Source organism: Stenella coeruleoalba (genome assembly GCF_951394435.1).
Source record: "Stenella coeruleoalba genome assembly, chromosome: 15".
NCBI classification, from domain to species: Eukaryota; Metazoa; Chordata; class Mammalia; order Artiodactyla; family Delphinidae; genus Stenella; species Stenella coeruleoalba.
Genome location: NC_137161.1, coordinates 18,289,255 through 18,307,523, shown reverse-complemented (window position 1 = coordinate 18,307,523; position 18,269 = coordinate 18,289,255). Strand labels below are relative to the sequence as shown.

At 43.6% G+C, this 18,269-nt stretch overlaps 1 protein-coding gene across 2 annotated transcripts in view; it reads right to left on the bottom strand.

Annotated features, from left to right (window-relative positions):
• Nucleotides 1-17,937, bottom strand: part of CHD6 (chromodomain helicase DNA binding protein 6) — a 212,812-nt gene extending 194,875 nt beyond the window's left edge. The window contains exon 1 of one of the 2 annotated variants that reach the window (XM_079946401.1): nt 17,868-17,937. The gene's annotated coding sequence lies outside the window, so the exon portion shown is untranslated. The remainder of the gene's footprint in view (nt 1-17,867) is intronic. The other variant, XM_079946400.1, reaches the window with a different exon arrangement.
• Between the last annotated feature and the right edge of the window lie 332 nt (nt 17,938-18,269).

Below are 18,269 nucleotides of genomic sequence, written 5' to 3'. Positions count from 1 at the left end.
TAAGAATACTTTAAGAATCTAGGTACTCTATCTAGATTCTTTATTTTAAAGGGTATATTAACACTACTGGGTTTTACACAAACGCCAAGAGTTGAAGGCCAACTTAATTATCTGGGCTAATGAGAGACAGCACAGATAAACCAAGTCCATATGAAGACACTGTTTTAATCACTGGATTTTAACTTCCTAAATCTTTAATCAGAATTACAAGGAAGTAAAACTGACCAAAAAGTCTCATCTCCATCCACTCTCATCCCTAAAGGAATTTCTACTTAATAGCAAAAAGGAAAGAAACAAATGAAATAAAAATGCCCTAAGAGCTCAACTATGGGTACTTGAACAAAAGAAAACTGACTTTTATCAAGGCAAATATTTATTGAGAACTTACTACCCACAGATCTCTATGAAGAATTCAAAGTACAAAGATTGGACCTTGTACCCAAGGGGCCACCACTTTATTGGAGAAGACATACAGCAAACTGAAGAACAATAATAATGGTTGACTCTGTCTTCCCTTATCCCTGCTCCCAATGCTTCAATTCAAAGACTTATCTCCTAGTCAGGCCACTGCAATGGCCTCCTCGTTCATTAACCGGCTGTCACGCCTCTCCAAACCACTGGTACTTAAACTTGGATGCACACTGGAATCACCTGAGAAGTTAACAAAAATCCAATGCCTGGATGTCTCTTCTAGAGAATCTGATTTTCCTGTATGCAGCCTGGGCACTGGCATTTACTTCAAGCTTTCCAAGTGATTCTAATATGCAGCAAAGTTTGAGTGCCACTGTTCTAAACCAATCACTGCTACAAAGGGTAGAATACAACCTACTCTCCTGTGTTAAAACCTCTGACGATTCCTCATTGCCAACACAAATCTAAACTCCTTACCACGATCTCCAAAGTCCTTCGACATCTCCAACCTACTCCTCCAGCCCTACTACCCACCCAAATCCACCCACAGTGAACTAACCATTTGCCTCTGTTCCCTTGCAGGACACTTCCTATGCATAAAGGGCTTTTCACATCAGACACCAATCCCAGTCTCTGATCATTAAACTCCAAATCAGTTTTCAAGAACCAATCTAAAAGTTCCTTCCTTTCAAAAGCCTTCACCAACTCTCCTGGGGAGACGGTTGCTTCCTCTCCTTGCCTTCTAACAAAACTTTGGACATGGCTCTAACTTGACATTTATTATGATGTTTGTAGTAGCAGTTTACATTTCTCTTTTTTTTTTTTTTTTTTTAAATTTTTGGCCACGTTGGGTCTTCGTTGCGGTGCGGGGCTTTCCCTAGTTGTGGAGAGCAGGAGCTACTCTTCATTGCGGTGCGCAGGCTTCTAATTTCGGTGGCTTCTCTTGTTGAGGAGCATGGGCTCTAGGTGCGCAGGCAGCACGCAGGCTCAATAGTTGCAGCACACAGGCTTTAGAGTGTGTAGGCTTCAGTAGTTGCAGTGCATGGGCTCTAGGGCAGTGGTCCCCAACATTTTTGGCACCAGGGACCGGTCTCATGGAAGACAAAACTGGGGGGGGGGGCAGGGGGATGGTTCAGGCAGTAATGTGAGTGATGGGGAGCAGCAGATGAAACTTTGCTTGCTTGCCCGTCGCTCACCTCCTGCTGTGCGGCCCGGTTCCTAACAGGCCTTGAGGACCCCTGCTCTAGGGCACGCAGGCTTCAGTAGTTGTGGCACACGGGCTCAGCAGTTATGGCTGTGGGCTCTAAAGCACAGGCTCTCAGTAGTTGTGGCACAGGGGCTTAGTTGCTCTGCAGCATGTGGGATTTTCTGGGACCAGGGCTTGAACCCGTGTCCCCTGCATTGGCAGGCGGATTCTTAACCACTGCGCCACCAGGGAAGTCCCTGTCTCTTCTAATAGACTGTGCATTCCTCGAGGGCAGAGACCAAGTGCATTTATCTTCAAGTTCTAGTGCCCAGTAATGGCTGAAACAAAATGAAAGTTCAATAATTGTTTACTAAATGAATGGGCATCACATACTTGTGGAATAAACGAGTAACAGTACGAGAAAAGACAAAGGCAGTTCAATATGAAATGCCAAGTCAGTTACATAGGCAAAACCTGACTCCAGAAGTGTAGAGGGGAAAGAGGGTGCTTCTGGCACATACAGAGGGGGAAGGCCCCATGAAGACACTGGGACTTCTTCTCAATCTCAAAGGAAGGAAAATATTTAGACAGGCCAGAAAACAAGGGGCAGAGAACTAGGAGCATGGGAAACCGCAGAGATATGGCCCATTGCACAAGAAAAGCCATTCGGCTCTGCCTTGGGTTTCTTCAAGAGATAATCTTAAAAAATATTTTTTTTTAATTTAAAAAAGTTTTAGAAATTAATCACGCTTTTCTTAGTTATTTAAATCTATTTTCTGTCTTCTTATCCTGCTTTATTTTTCTTCCGAGTCCTTACCACCACTTGATACATTACAGTTCGGCATATTCAAATAACCACTAGAACATAAAGTCCCTAAGAGCAGGAACTTGGTTTTGTTTACTGCTGCATCCCCAGGGTTTACACCAGTGCTGGGCACAAAGTAAATGTTCAACACATATTTGCTGAATGGATGAAAGAACATATTTATTATGGCCTCTGATCTGATCTTTCCTTTCACGCAGAGATTGGCTACCTCACCCAGTCTGCACATATCCAAATCCTGTGTATCCTTCCGACCCAAATAAATGCCCAGTCTGACTCAAAGCCTTCTCTGACTCCCCATCCCTCCCCTTTCTGAACTTTCAAAGCCCTTTATCTTTCTCATCTTGGACACTTTTTATGGGCTGCCTCATAATAGCACAATTCTCTGTGCACAGGTATTTATGTATATATATCTTATCGCCCCTGTAAATTCTTCAAGGGTAAGCTCTAGGTCATTCCCCCCCCAAGAGCATCGTGCCTTATAGAGTTGCTCAGTAATTCCTACTGAATAAAATGAAAAATTAAAGGTGGTATTAAACCTCTGATATCTTTTTTATTTTTTCAGTTGCCCCGGGTCTTAGTTGCGGCTCACGGACTCCTTAGTTGCAGCTCGCCGGCTCCTCAGCTGCAGCAGGTGGGCTCCTTAGTTGCGGCAGGTGGGCTCCTTAGTTGTGGCATGCGAACTCTTAGTTGCGGCATGCATGTGGGATCTAGCTCCCTGACCAGGGAGCCTGCAGGGAACCCGGGCCCCCTGCATTGGGAGCACGGAGTCTTAACCACTGCGCCACCAGGGAAGTCCCAAACCTTTGACATCTTAATATTAACCTCAGAAAGATTAAAATCAGTAATGATTTACCTCCATTCATCTTGGCCCTGTGATACCCGATTCTTTAAAATTATAATAGCTAACACTTAAATCATGCTTTCAATGTGTGAGGTATTGTTCCAAGGCATAACATAAATTAACTCATTTAATCCTCAACAAAACCATATGGGACAGGTATAATCTCCATTTTACAGATGAGGAAACTGTGGCATGGAGAGGGTCACACACCCAGTGAGTGGCAGAGCTAGGATTCAAGCCCAGTGGTCTGGTTAGAGAATCCATGCACTTAACCACTATGCTGGAGTGTCTTACGACTGCTGGGCAGCCTCCTATTCATAAAGCTAAATGTGACCTTCTGAGAAATTTACTTTGAAAATATTAGAGATGTGAGGATATTGACGGCAAGGAACTGTCCTCATCACGTGAAAGATGCAATTCCAGAAGGCAGTAAAAGTAGAGAACAGATGACAGAAGAGGAATGGAGGATGTGCAGCACAACACTGGGAAGGATAAATGCTGTTAAGAGATAGACAGCCTTGGACCTAAAACTGCAGGAGCATCTGTAAGAAGGAATGGAACAGAGAGGTAAACAGAAGCTCTGGCAGGAAGTTATCATGGACAGAGCCCATATTCTAGATACAGTTGGTACTGAGATGGCACAGCATAGAGAATGGCAGCAAATCGTACTGCTTAAGAATGTAGGGCTCAAACTGCCTAGGTTACTAGCTCTGAAATTACAGACAAGTAAACTCCTTTGCCTGTTTCCTCAACTGTAAAATGGGCTAATATCAGCACTTAGCCACGAGGATCAAGGAGAATAATCCATGTACATTCATCAGGATGGGATTGGTTATGCTGCAGTTAAAATTCCTGTTTAAAAAACTCAGTGGTTTACACCGCCCCTCCCGGGAGCCTGTGCAGCCCGCCACTGCCAGGGTCCCATGATCCAGGGACAACTTCGCCGGGAGAACGCACGGCGCGCCTCAGGCTGCTGCAACGTCACGCTGGCCTCTGCCGCCACCGGCTCGCCCCGCATCCGTACCCCTCCCACCCCCACCCCCCGGCCTGAGTGAGCCAGAGCCCCCAAAGCAGCTGCTCCTTTAACCCCGTCCTGTCCGAGTGAAGAACAGACGCCCTCAGGCGACCTACACGCAGAGGCGGGGCCAAATCCAAAGCTGAACCCCGGGAGCTGTGAGAACAAAGAAGAGAAAGGGAAATCTCTCCCAGCAGCCTCAGGAGCAGCGGATTAAAGCTCCACAATCAACTTGATGTACCTTGCATCTGTGGAATACCTGAATAGACAAGGAATCATCCCAAATGGAGGAGGTGGATTTTGGGAGCAAGATACATTATTTTTTCCCCTCTTCCTCTTTCTGTGAGTGGTGTATGTGTATGCTTCTGTGTGAGATTTTGTCTGTATAGCTTTGCTTTCACCATTTGTCCTAGGGTTCTGTCCGTCCGTTTTTTTTTTGTTTTTACTTAAAAAAATTTTTTTTCTTAATAATTTTTTATTTTAATAACTTTATTTTATTTTATCCTCTTTCTTTCTATTTTTTTCTCCCTTTTATTCTGAGCCGTGTGGATGAAAGGCTCTTGGTGCTCCAGCCAGGAGTCAGTGCTGTGCCTCTGAGGTGGGAGAGCCAACTTCAGGACACTGGTCCACAAGAGACCTCCCAGCTCCATGTAATATCAAACGGCGAAAATCTCCCAGAGATTTCCATCGCAACGCCAAGACCCAGCTTCACTCAACGACCAGCAAGCTACAGTGCTAGACACCCTATGCCAAACAACTAGCAAGACAGGAACACAGCCCCATCCATTAGCAGAGAGGCTGCCTAAAATCATAATAAGGCCACAGACACCCCAAAACACACCACCAGACGTGGACCTGCCCACCAGAAAGACAAGATCCAGCCTCATCCACCAGAACACAGGCACTAGTCCCCTCCAACAGGAAGCCTACACAACCCACTGAACCAACCTTAGCCACTGGGGACAGACACCAAAAACAACAGGAACTACGAACCTGCAGCCTGCAAAAAGGAGACCCTAAACACAATAAGATAAGCAAAATGAGAAGACAGAAAAACACACAGCAGATGAAGGAGCAAGGTAAAAACCCACGAGACCTAACAAATGAAGAGGAAAGAGACAGTCTATCTGAAAAAGAATTCAGAATAATGATAGTAAAGATAATCCAAAATCTTGGAAACAGAGAAAATGCAAGAAACATTTAACAAAAACCTAGAAGAACTAAAGAGGAAACAAGCAATGATGAACAACACAATAAATGAAATTAAAAATACTCTAGAAGGGATCAAGAGCAGAATAACTGAGGCAGAAGAACGGATAAGTGAGCTGGAAGATAAAATAGTGGAAATAACTACTGCAGAGCAGAATAAAGAAAAAAGAATGAAAAGAACTGAGGACAGGGCTTCCCTGGTGGTGCAGTGGTTGAGAGTCCGCCTGCCGATGCAGGGGACACGGGTTCGTGCCCCGGTCCGGGAAGATCCCACATGCCGCAGAGCGGCTGGGCCCGTGAGCCATGGCCGCTGAGCCTGCGCGTCTGGAGCCTGTGCTCCACAACGGGAGAGGCCACAACAGTGAGAGGCCCGCGTACCACAAAAAAAAAAAAAAAACAACAACTAAAAATAGAACTACCATACTACCCAGCAATCCCACTACTGGGCATATACCCTGAGAAAACCATAATTCAAAAAGTCATGTACGAAAATGTTCACTGCAGCTCTATTTACAATAGCCAGGACATGTAAGCTACCTAAGTGTCCATCATCGGATGAATGGATAAAGAAGATGTGGCACATATATACAATGGAATATTACTCAGCCATAAAAGGAAACGAAATTGAGATATTTGTAGTGAGGTGGATGGACCTAGAGTCTGTCATACAGAGTGAAGTCAGTCAGAAAGAGAAAAACAAATACCGTATGCTAACACATATATATGGAATCTAAGAAAAAAAAAGAAAGGTCATGAAGAACCTAGGGGTAAGACAGGAATAAAGACACAGACATACTAGAGAATGGACTTGAGGACACGGGGAGGGGGAAGGGTAAGCTGTGACAAAGCAAGAGAGAGGCATGGACATATATACACTACCAAACGTAAAATAGATAGCTAGTGGGAAGCAGCCGCATAGCACAGGGAGATCAGCTCGGTGCTTTGTGACCACCTAGAGGGGTGGGATAGGGAGGGTGGGAAGGGAGGGAGACGCAGGAGGGAAGAGATATGGGAACATATGTATACATATGTATATGTATAACTGATTTACTTTGTTATAAAGCAGAAACTAACACACCATTGTAAAGCAATTATATTCCAATAAAGATGTTAAAAAAAAAAAGCTCAGTGGTTTAAAGCATGGGTTTGCTTACAACATGTAACTACTGCAGATTTTTTTCAGGAAAAAAAAAAAGGTATCTGCCTAGAAGTGTCTCACATGACCTCCAGTCAAATTTCAGTATCCAAAGCAAGTCACAGAGCCATGCTCAACTTCAAGGAAATGGAGAAGTGCAATCCCACCATGTACGCAAAAGAAAGAAGAATATCGACGCACATCCCTAACCACCACCACACCACGAAAGAAGCTCAGACCACACGTGGCACACAGTAAGCACCCAATGACTGGTAGCTGCTGTTATTATTATCATGACTACTGAGGACTCTGGGAAAAACTTATTCTAATAACCCTAAGGCATAAAGCTGAATGAACATGCAGATGTGAAAACAGCCTCTCATGCACGTTATTTGCAATAAAGCAAAGGTGAATTTATAAGTATCTCACCGTGATATGATGGAGGGACATGCCAAAAAGTTTCTAGTAAGCAAAAAGTAGTAAACAAGAGTTACCAAAATAGTACCACTATTCTGACTCCTTTAAGACATGTAAAATTTCAGTGACAATGTATTTTATTTTGGAGAATATATGAAAAAATTATGCAGCCTTTGTAAAGCAATTATACCCCAATAAAGATGTTAAAAAAATTTTTAATTAAGAGAAAAAAAAATTATGCAGCCTTTCACAAATTCACTTCTAATCTCAGAGCACTGCTTCCCCTACTCTCCCTGTAAGTTCTTAAGTGAAATCCTCCTGTGTGGGTTTTTAGGACCCTAAGCATCAGAGTTAGGGAAAGAGTCTTATTTAGTGAAATGAGAGTTGAATTCTAATCCTAACTTAACCATAAACCAGTTCTATGACCTATCAAAATTTTTGACTAGGACACAACTAGTTACTCTGTTCCATCATCCACAAGATGACAATATTGACTAGATGCCCTCTGAAATCCCTTCCAACTCTACTCTTCTGCAATCCTGAGAAACCAAAAAGAAACTCTGGTTTAGCAGAATCTAGTTAAGATGCTGAATCATGTAAGACTTGACAACACTTAAATCTTAAACTAGAAGTAACTGCCACAACCACAGCTATGATGGTAGCAACAGAGCTTAGTTCAAGAGTGAACAACGGAAGAAAAGTCAGGAGCACCCGGGGAGAGCCCTGATAGCATGAAATGTTGCAGGGAGAGCAGATAAGGGTGGACAGAGCATGACTATATGTGTAAATAAGGAGTCTGGTATTTGAGCATGGTTTATGAAATCAGTCTTTTAGTAACATCTCATACCACATTCCAGCCATAGCTCTGCAAATCAGTGAAGGTGACAGGAACAAACCTGAAGCAAAGAACCTCCAAAACTTCAAGACTTGGGATCTGTCGACTACCAGATCTCAATTCCAACAGACTGGATTTTCCAATTCCTTAAGACGCCAAAGCAGTAGTCCAAATATGTGCCTAGGGATCAAGAACTTGAAATCCTTCGGAGAAAGTCAAACAAAAGAGCTCAAAGCTGCATGTTACAAAATGTTAAGCTCTCCCAATCAGTGATACTTGTGTCTCAGTTAAACAGTAGCCCCTGCCCATACAACCTACCATATACATTAACTCACTCTGAGAGTATAAGCCTGTCCCCTACAACAGAATTTAAGGGAAAACAGTGCTGCTTTTTAATGAACACCAATGGAAAACAATACAACATTAATTCATGCCATAAACAAGAGACACTGCTGCATCAGTAATTTGCTCTTCCTGCAGCCCTATTTATTATCTTTAAGAAGCCTTCTGATTCTAACATCTGTGAGTGTATAAAGCATATGGGAACCCTCCTCACTGTCTCTCATGCTTCAAGAGTCACTGCTAAAAGACTAAAAATCTCCTGCTTGAAAACTTAAAACCTGGCAAACAAATTTAATAAAATTACGTTTAGAAAGATCCATTTTATTATGTCTAGACAGCATTCTAAAAAGCTATAATTCTACATGTGGATCTTCATTTACTTCTATAGCCATACTTCCTTCCACTTGTCAATCACAAAATAATTTCCAGTTCTACAATGACTATTAATCAATATATTAGAATCACTGCTATTCTTGATTTTAATGAGTTTAAAATTTGAAGTACAAGTAGATGGGGCTGGAGGCAGGGAAGCATATACAGCCCTGAATGAGTAAAAGAAATCCTTTCTTTTAACAAATCAATTTTTAAGTATATTGGAAGAGGACAGAGGATAAGGCTCAATCCTTCAAGGGAGCTTTGATGAATATTATTAAAAAAAAAGATTATACCTTTATAAACTGAAAAACCAACCTCTAAGTAAGCTGGTAAACCAAAAATACTTTACATAGGAAAAATCTCCATTAACTAGTCTAAAGTAATGAGAACCCTCAATAACCAGCGTTTTATATTGAGAATTAAGTATTACACTTAAAAGCTGCCTGTGTTAAATCTTTATATGAAAGAAAAAAGCTTCAGCAGTCATGCTGAAGGACATGCATGTTAGTCACAGCCATGAAGGGTCACAAGGCCTCGCTGGAACAGCTACCTTGGTATTTGCAAAACCTTACAGGACACAGATCCAAATTTATTTTCTGATCCTATTATTTTCTTAACATCAAATCAACTTTTAGATAAAAATAAACAGGTAAGCACAAATGGAAAAAATAGTGCTAAACTTTATTATATGATTTGTTTAGTCTCATTTTAGCCTAAAGGACAGTCTTGTCCCATATTGTATTTTCCTTTCTAAGTGAAAAGAAAAAAAAAGTCCACTATTTTCCCCAAAAAGCGGGGGGTGGGTGGGTGGCAGGGGTGTTAAAGGGTCTAGAGTTGTGCTGTCAAATGCCAGAGCCACTAGCCGTATGTGGCTATTTAAACTTAAATTCACGGATATTAAATAAAAATTTAAATTCTGTTCCTCATACTAGCTACCTTTTAGGAGCTTCAAAAGCCACATGTGACTTGAAGTCCTGCATAGATATAGGACATGTTACATCGTAGTATAGAGTTCTACTGGACAATGATGATCTAGAACAATGTTTCTCAAATTTAAAGGTACACAAAGTCATCAGGATAGTTTGTTATAACACATACTACTGGGTCTCCACCCCGGGTAGTTTATTTCGGTTGTCTGGAACGGAGCCTAAAACCTGCATTTCTAACAAGCTCCAAGATGATACTGATACTGCCTATCATCTTGAGTAGTACTCTCTATGGTAAAGGACTAGCCTTTGTTTTTTCCTAATCCACCACTGACCAATACTTTTATAAAATACTAGAAAAGTTAATTATCAGGAAAAAATACTTTAAACAAGGACTATACCATAAACTTATACTCTTTAAATTATCAGATTCAACAGACAAATCATTTTTCTAAAAAATGTAGTAAAAGCAGCTAAATACCTTCTCTCAAGTTCTGAACTTACCTCATCACAGACAGGTAACAAACAGTTCACAGACCTGCACAGATCCAGACTAAGTGTGAGTAGCCCTTAGATCTAGAAGAACTTTTTTTTTACGATTATCTTTTTGGAGCCGATCATTAATGATCTCTTTCATATCCTCTACCATTTCCTCAAGGTATTTTTACAACTCCAGGCAAAAATGTTATTTCCATTAAACAGAAACCTCCCCCCGGCCCAGTGTCTTAAAACAATAATATACAGGGTCTGCTCAAAGAAACAACCTGACAGGTCATCATTTATGTGATCCAAATCTGTCACATGGTCAACAAAGATGATGGCTTGACTTTTTCATGCTAACCCAAGGTTGAATTTAGACTGCTAACACTGCAAAAGTTAGTAAGCCAAGATACACAATGAACATTAATAGAGTCTCTGCGTTAAATCACAGAAAATTTCTTTCGGTAAATAAAATCAACGATCTGGACCTACCTTTCCAGACACAATCCTTAAAAGGATTTCTTATGAATACTGATGATTTCCCCAAATCCAAAATGAACAGTCCAGGTACGTTTCTTTACTCTTGTATACTTAGGGAAGGAACACATCAAACAGAATCCCCTTTTAGGACTCAATGCCCTTCAGCAAACTACCTAAAGCTTAGGTGTTTTCCTCAATCCATATACCAAACCAAATAAACTGATTTTTCTTCTACTCAACTTCTGGTCTGGCCCAACAGATGGACTTCCATGAGAAATTCTCCAGGATAACTTCAGGTCGGCCACTTGCTAGAGATTACTCTTAAGAATTTTCTTATTGCTCTATAATTTTGTTTTACCAGTTTGTTTGACTATTACTTAAATAAATTATAAAATAAGGCTCTGAGAACTTTAATATGTGATCCTTTTTCCTATAGTAATATCTGGTTTAACAGAACTTCACATATATGCATGTTCTGTATAAAATAAGGTTACATGCTCAACTAGACATTATTTTAAGAAAAATACCACTTAAAATTAACAACATTAACAGGAAAGTTACAAGGTATATATCTCATATAACATCTGAGGAATATAAAAATGGGGGGAGATTTTTTTTAAATGTACCGTTTTAACCATTTTTTAATATAAATTTATTTATGTTTGGCTGCGTTGGGTCCTCGCTGCTGCACAGCGGGCCCTCCCCAGCTGTGGCGAGTGGGGTCCACTCCTCATTCCGGTGGTGAGGCGTGGGCTTCTCATTGCAGTGGCCTCTCCTTCTGCGGAGCACGGGCGCACGGGCTTCAGTAGCTGTGGCTCACAGGCTCCAGAGCACAGGCTCAGACCCGCGTCTCCCGCACTGGCAGGCGGATTCCCAACCACTGTGCCACCAGGGAAGCCCCATCTTTTTAACTGTTCTCCTTACAGTGTCAGAAAGAAAACCCTTTTCCTCCTAACATATCGAATGAAGCACTAACAGAATGAGTAAGAAGTAGAATCCAAAGCAAGATAACATCAGGAGCTTCTGCCACGGCCACCCCCTCCAGTCCCATCTGCAGAGGCAGATGGCTGGGATCGAGAGGCCCAGGACCCTCTAACACTGTCTTGTCACCTGCTCCAACCTTCACTCTATCAGGCTGCATGGGCAAAGCAATGGAACAGCTTCCCATGTATAACAATAAGGTAGGGAAGAATTTGGGGATAACCCTTGCCTGGATGTCACCCTGAAGGATGCAGAAGGACCTCCCCAAGCCTAGGACAACTGATCCAGACTGAGACTGCAGGAACTGCTAAAGGGCAAAAAAGATCCAAAGAAGTCAGCCTCTGGGCAAAAAACTTTTGCTCAAACAAAACAACTGTTTTGTAAGGACCTAAATCAATGACCCTTAATATTATTTTTGCATGCAGGTGGGAAGAGATGGGGGAGAGGAGAAGGTGGGAGCAGGTCGGGGGTGGGGGGGAACCACAAATCCCTTTAAGAATCATAAGAAACGATGGATTGGCTTCCCATAAACATGCACACACAAACAATATTTTGCATACTATTTTGGGCAGTTCACAGATGAGCTAAAGACTCCCTCTGTGTCCATGAATCCCAAGATAAAAAGCATCAACCTAAGTAGGTAGGAACCAAAGGTCAGTGCTACAATAGCTAGACCTTCATTTAACCTGAAGCTTGACCTTTTACAGAAAGACAATTTTGGAATTTAAAAATATAGGTATTCCAAAAATAAAATGCCTTGATCACATAGCTGTACAAGAAAATCCAAAATATATTAAAAATTTTACTGATAATGTATTTGATCCATAAAATTAGATCAGTGAAAACTCCCTACAAGAATCTTTAATAGAGTAAAAAAGTAGACAAACAGAAATCTCCCTTGGGAATTCCCTGGTGGTCCAGTTGTTAAGACTCCATGCTTCTACTGCAGGGGGCACGGGTTCGATTCCTGGTGGGGAACTAAGCACCAGCATGCCGCCCCACCAAAAAAAAAAAAAAAGAGAGAGAAAAAGAAATCTCCCTTTACTCTTTCACAAAATTCAAACATGCACCCATCACTTTGTAAGTGTTTGGATTCATGTCCTGAAGTTATCTTAAAATTCTGCTTCCCAATTTTCCTGGAATTTTCAAACACTGTCTCAGTATGTTGTTCTTCTGAAATAGCTAGTGGATAAAAGCACCATGGAAGTCTACTGAAAAATCAGGTTTTTTTCTTTGCTAAAAATTGTAAGTCCTTCATTATTACTATAAAGAAAAAGGTTCATCAATTTTTAAAAATTCCTCAAAATATGAGCTATTTATGTCATATATTATCAAAGATCCTAACAGTCTCGATGGCAAATGACACAAAGAATAAAAGTAGGAGAATGTAAGGAATCACTATTACAAACTAGAAAAACCAACTAATACAGGTACCACAAGCAAAACTAAACATTTTTCTCTGGATTTTATGCAAATAATCTGGTTCAGAAATTGGAAAAGAGGTGGATATTTTAAAGTAACTCCGGTTTACTACCTTCAAGACTTTTATGGAAGTAACAGAATTTCTCATGAGCCTCCACAAAAGCCTCCACAAAATGAACTAAAGAGAAGAACATTTTGGCAAGGAAAAACTGACTGCATTCTCTCTCTGCACTTCATGGTTATTACTGTACTAGGCTAACTGTGAACTCCTAAGTGCCCTAGAAAGACCTCTCCTACACCATGGAGACAAGGGGGGGCCGGGTGCCCTCACTGTATTCCAACTTGCCTCTTCAGTGACAAATTCTCGAAATGGAGAAGTAAAAATGGACGGGTGTACAGAACTCACGCAAAGTGTGCTAGTTAATCTAGTACCATACCACGAAAGCATGACAGCACACCCCAGCTTTTTAAGAAACCTTTAGAGAGTGCTGGTGGTGAAAAGAATATGTGCTTTGGATCAAGATGATGTGGGTTCAAATTCTGACTCTAACCTGAACCAGCTCTGTGGCCTTGAACAAGTTACTTCATTTCTTTGAGCTGCAGACCATGGAGCTCACGGAGTGGCTAAGAAAACGGGGATATTTTTTCTCATCTCTGTAGTCCCAGCACCTGGCTAAGTGCTGGACACAGACCAGGTATTCATTCATTCAATGCTAGTTTTTTTGCTTCCCTCACAAGTGTGTTATATTCTACTGCAAACAAAAATGTTCTCTAGGGAACAGATATCTAAGCTCTAGCTATTTTCTATGTATTTCGAAGAGTTTTCAATATAGTAATAACCTGGTACGGGGGAATGCAGGCAGTCCCATGGAATCCACTGTAGCTTTTCACCTGAATTAGACTAAAGCTTTGTATGAAGGATGGAAGTATAAAGAGAAATACTAAATAATTTTTAAAAATAAAATGATTTCGGGGGAGAGGGATAAATTAGGAGTTTGGGAATAACAGACACACACTACTATATATAAAATAAACAAGGACCTACTGCATAGCACATGGAACAATATTCAATATCTTGTAATAACCTATAATGAATAAGAATCTGAAATATATGTATATATAACTGAATAATTTTGCTGTACACCTGAAACTAACATATCATAGCAAATCAACTATACTTCAATTAAAAGAAAATTTTCAAGAAACTCACTAATGGAGGTATGTTTTCTCTTAAAGGTAGTTGTTATCAGTTATTACCCCAAATTTTATTTATTTATTTTTTCATCCTGCTGGCACCTGAGCTTATGTACATGAAATAAAATGGTATTGTTGGACAACTTAAAAAAAATTATTTCAGGGCTTCCCTGGTGGCACAGTGGTTGAGAGTCCGACTGCCGATGCAGGGGACACGGGTTCGCCCCCTGGTCCGGGAAGATCCCACATGCTGCGGAGCGGCTGGGCCCGTGAGCCATGGCCGCTGGCCGCTGAGCCTGCGCGTCCGGAGCCTGTGCTCCGCAACGGGAGAGGCCACAACAGTGAGAGGCCCGCGTACCGCAAAAAAAAAAAAAAAAAAAAAAAAAAAAAAAATTCAAACCTTGGTATACTGGAGGGACAGAGAATAGGGTGAGAACATACTCTCCTCAGTTGATTTAGATACTGTCATTGTCATATACCAAAGATATTTATGCAGGTAGAATCCTTAAATCCTAAAACCGGTTCCAAAGGGTTCAGAACATGAATCCATGTGTGATCCACTTGGTTATCACAAAGTCTTCCCATGAAAGCTGAAAAACATAGGCACCTGCAGTGAGAATCAAGCCTGAGATTGTGGAACCCTTTTTCCTCGTGGTTTAACCACAAACTCTGCTTGGGGCATTTTCCTGACCCCCAGGGCAGCATTTAGGAGAACTGGAAGAAAAGCTGGTGAGGTCAGGGAAGGCCAAGGTCAAGAAGGGGGGACGGTGGTCACAGGGCTGGATGAGGAAGGGGGGGCGGTCGTCACAGGGCTGGATGAGGGGCAGACAGGGCTGGGGGCTCAGAAGGAAGAGGAGGAGGTGGCCAGAGCTCTGATTCTGAGGAGTTTAAGCTGCACTCTTCCCCCACTGGTCACCACGTGGCTGCCTCTGGGGACAGTAACTTGGGAGGCAGCATTTGTGGTGATGTCCCATCAGCACCTCACACACAGCACGTCCTTCTGCCGGCCCTGCTCCTCTCCAGGGCCCCCCAAGCCAGGACACCCCCAGTCTGCCCATTTCTCCCCACTGCGGCCCCTCCCGTCCAGGCCACCAACATCTTGCCCGACCACTGGTCACTCTCCCTCGGCTCCCTCCTGCCCTCTGGCCACCATAGTCCACCCCTCCCCAGCAGCCAAGGGATCTTTCTAGAAAGCCAGTTGGACAAGCCCTTCCTTGCTTGGCCTCTGCAGCACTCTGAATGAAGTCCCGGTCTCTTATCACATCTCCAGCTGCTCTCTGGCTCCACCCTCTCGACACCCGCCCTGCCCTGCCCCCACTGGCCTCAGAGTCTCTGCCCCAAGCCATACATCCATCCAAGAAAACTGAAAAACGTCTTCGAAACTTCTCTAAATCAGAGATCCCCAAGACACAGTAGCCCAAGGGCCTGTTGTTTCTGATAGATTTTCTGTAATATAATAGCAAAACTCACAAATGAGATGTAGTTTCTAAAGAGATAAGCTTCTGCTTCAGATTTTCTTTGGTATTTGAAATAGTTATGAGAAAAGTAAATCAATAAATACAAAAAACGAACTGCCAAAGGATTTTCCAGAAATGTAGTAACGTCACTTGTGGCCTCCCACTTCACTTTCAACTGGCCGTTCAATTTCTCCCGTGATTTGCCTGAAGTAATATACTGATGAGTTCAGAGAACTTCGGACTATACTAATAATAAATTATAAAAATATTTAGAAAGCTATAAAACATTAAAAAGTTGTGGGGAAAGTGATCATATTCCAAGACTTTGCAGTGCTATAACAGAAGAGCTAATGTGAAAAGCAAAAATATAAATGCAGTGTAAAAGATGAGACTCCAGGCAGACTGTAATACTGCGATGAGACACAGCTAATTTCACAACAGATCTAGATTTACTTTGCCCATGGCCACACTACAGCAAGAACAGTATCATAGTCTGGTTACTATATGGGAGAGTCCAAAGTTAGCAAAAAAAAGGGCAGGGGGGGGATTGTAAAGGTTAGCTTTTAATAGTCCATTAATCAAGAAAAAAGCTTAAATAATTCATCTAGGAAATCTGCCCTGGGACAGAAAAGATGTCCAAAATTAACCTTTTTACAACTCCACATTTTCCCAGGCCTTTTGTTACAGTCATGCATTGCTTATATGAAACCACCTGTTCTGGTTGGCATAAACCCTTTTACTTGACATTTCACGCCTAATCATTTTATCACACATGGATCTCAAACCTTCTCTCTATTCCCAGAGAGCCACAAAGTTTAGAAAAACTATCTCCCTGAGGTTGCCAACCTGATCTTCCAATTTGGAATACCAACAGATTCTCCTGTGCCATGCACAGTCGATGGGTACAAATCCCCAGTAAGAAAGATAGCTCATAATTAGCCCTGAGAACACAACACTGTGGCCCTTGTCTGGACTCTTCTAGGGGTCACAAGCATATCCCCTTAAAGTACGTCGAAATTTGGAGCCTACCGGGATGGTATTCCTATGAGCCATTTGCGAAACAATAGTCGAATCTCAGGCAATACTGCAGACACTCTAAAAATTGTAAAAAATGTTAAATGGGTATTTTCTCCGTTCACGGATCTGCTACACCAGAAATGAGCAGTGTGGAGAATAACGTGCACACACAGTCCCAAAGATGCCTGGAGATGCCAAGGATTCACTAGAAACCTTGGCCGGACTACTAATGGTCCATAAACCCTAATTTGGAGATCACGGGCCTACAGGTTCAAAATTGAATTATACTGCCTTATTAGATCACACACTACCGAAACCACAGTCACATCAATCGTGACTGGAACTAGGAACACTTTAGGTACACAAATATGAGTCTGCTTATGCATTTTTAATTGGATCAAATAAAACAAGCTGCAAACAAACTCAAATTTCAATTATCTCACTAGTGAGGGGATTTCCTAACAGCGTCTTTTTAAAAACCAAGTAGCTGCCAACCCTCTACACATCTGACAGGCATATCTCTGGAAATTTGGGAACAGACTCCGTTACTTCTCAACAGCGAAGGAAATAAATACCCTGAAGGGGACAGATTCCGTTTTTGTTTTTGTTTTTTAAAGCTCAAACATGCAATCTAATAATGCACAGAACTTGGCTGCGGGGTTGCTGGACATCTCCAGGGTTCCAATTCTCGAGTGCGCGCTAGTGCGTAAGAAGGGGGCGGAGGGGGTGCGCGCTCGGAGGACGCGCCGGGGCCCCCGCCCCCTCCCGGAGCAGCAGCCTGGCACCAGCCCACCCTCCTCCACCCCTGCAAAGAGACGCAGGACGCCAATAGAGCAACTTCTCCGCGGGGGCGGCGGCGCGAATAGCGGTCACCCCCGCCCCGCCGCTGCACGGCCGGGGGTCTCTCCTCGGCCGGGCCCCGGGGAGGCGGGAGGGAAGGGGGAGCCCTCCGCACGCCCCGCCCCCGCACGCCTGGCCCGGGGCCGGGGGCTGCCCGGACCCCCAACCCTCCGCGCGGCCCGCAGCGGCGCACTCCCAAGGACGGCCGCCTGGCCTGAGCGCGAGGCGGAGCGGAGCGCGGCGGAGGCCGGCCCCTCGCTTCAGGCCTCAGGCCGCCGCCTGCCCTCCGCCAGGCCGCCCGCCGCCGGCCCCGCTCGGACCCCGGCCCGGCCGGGCCTCGGCACCGCCGCATCCCCTCATCCTGGCTTCATTCATAGGGGCACCGCAGCCCGGCCGGCGGTGCGGGGTCGGGGACCCGCGGACAAGACCGACCCGCCAAGGCCGGGGAGGAAAATAAAAAGTTAAGAGAAGAACTTACCTAAAATGGCTCCTGCAGCAGCCAAAATACAAACAGCTATTATTTGGTGAAGTTTAGCTCAGACACCCTGCAAGGACACCCTAACCCGTCTCGGGCCCGCCTTCCCTGCCATGCCATTGGGCTTCGCCGGCCCAAAACACAGAGTCATTGGTCAGCATGGCTGCCGCTCAGACAGAAGCCCATTTCAAGCTTGCTTGCAGGGGCGAGTGATGGGCTCGCTCCATTGTGCTCGTATTTGCATGGATGTGATAGCGGCGCTGATTGGCCGGCGCCGGGGCCGCCCCGCCCCCTGCCTCGCGCCCCCCGCCTTAGAGACGCCGCTGCGCGCGGCCCCGCCCCCCGGGACAGAGCGGCGGGGCCACGGGGGCGGGGCGGGGCCGGGGTCCTGCGGGCCGAGGGGGC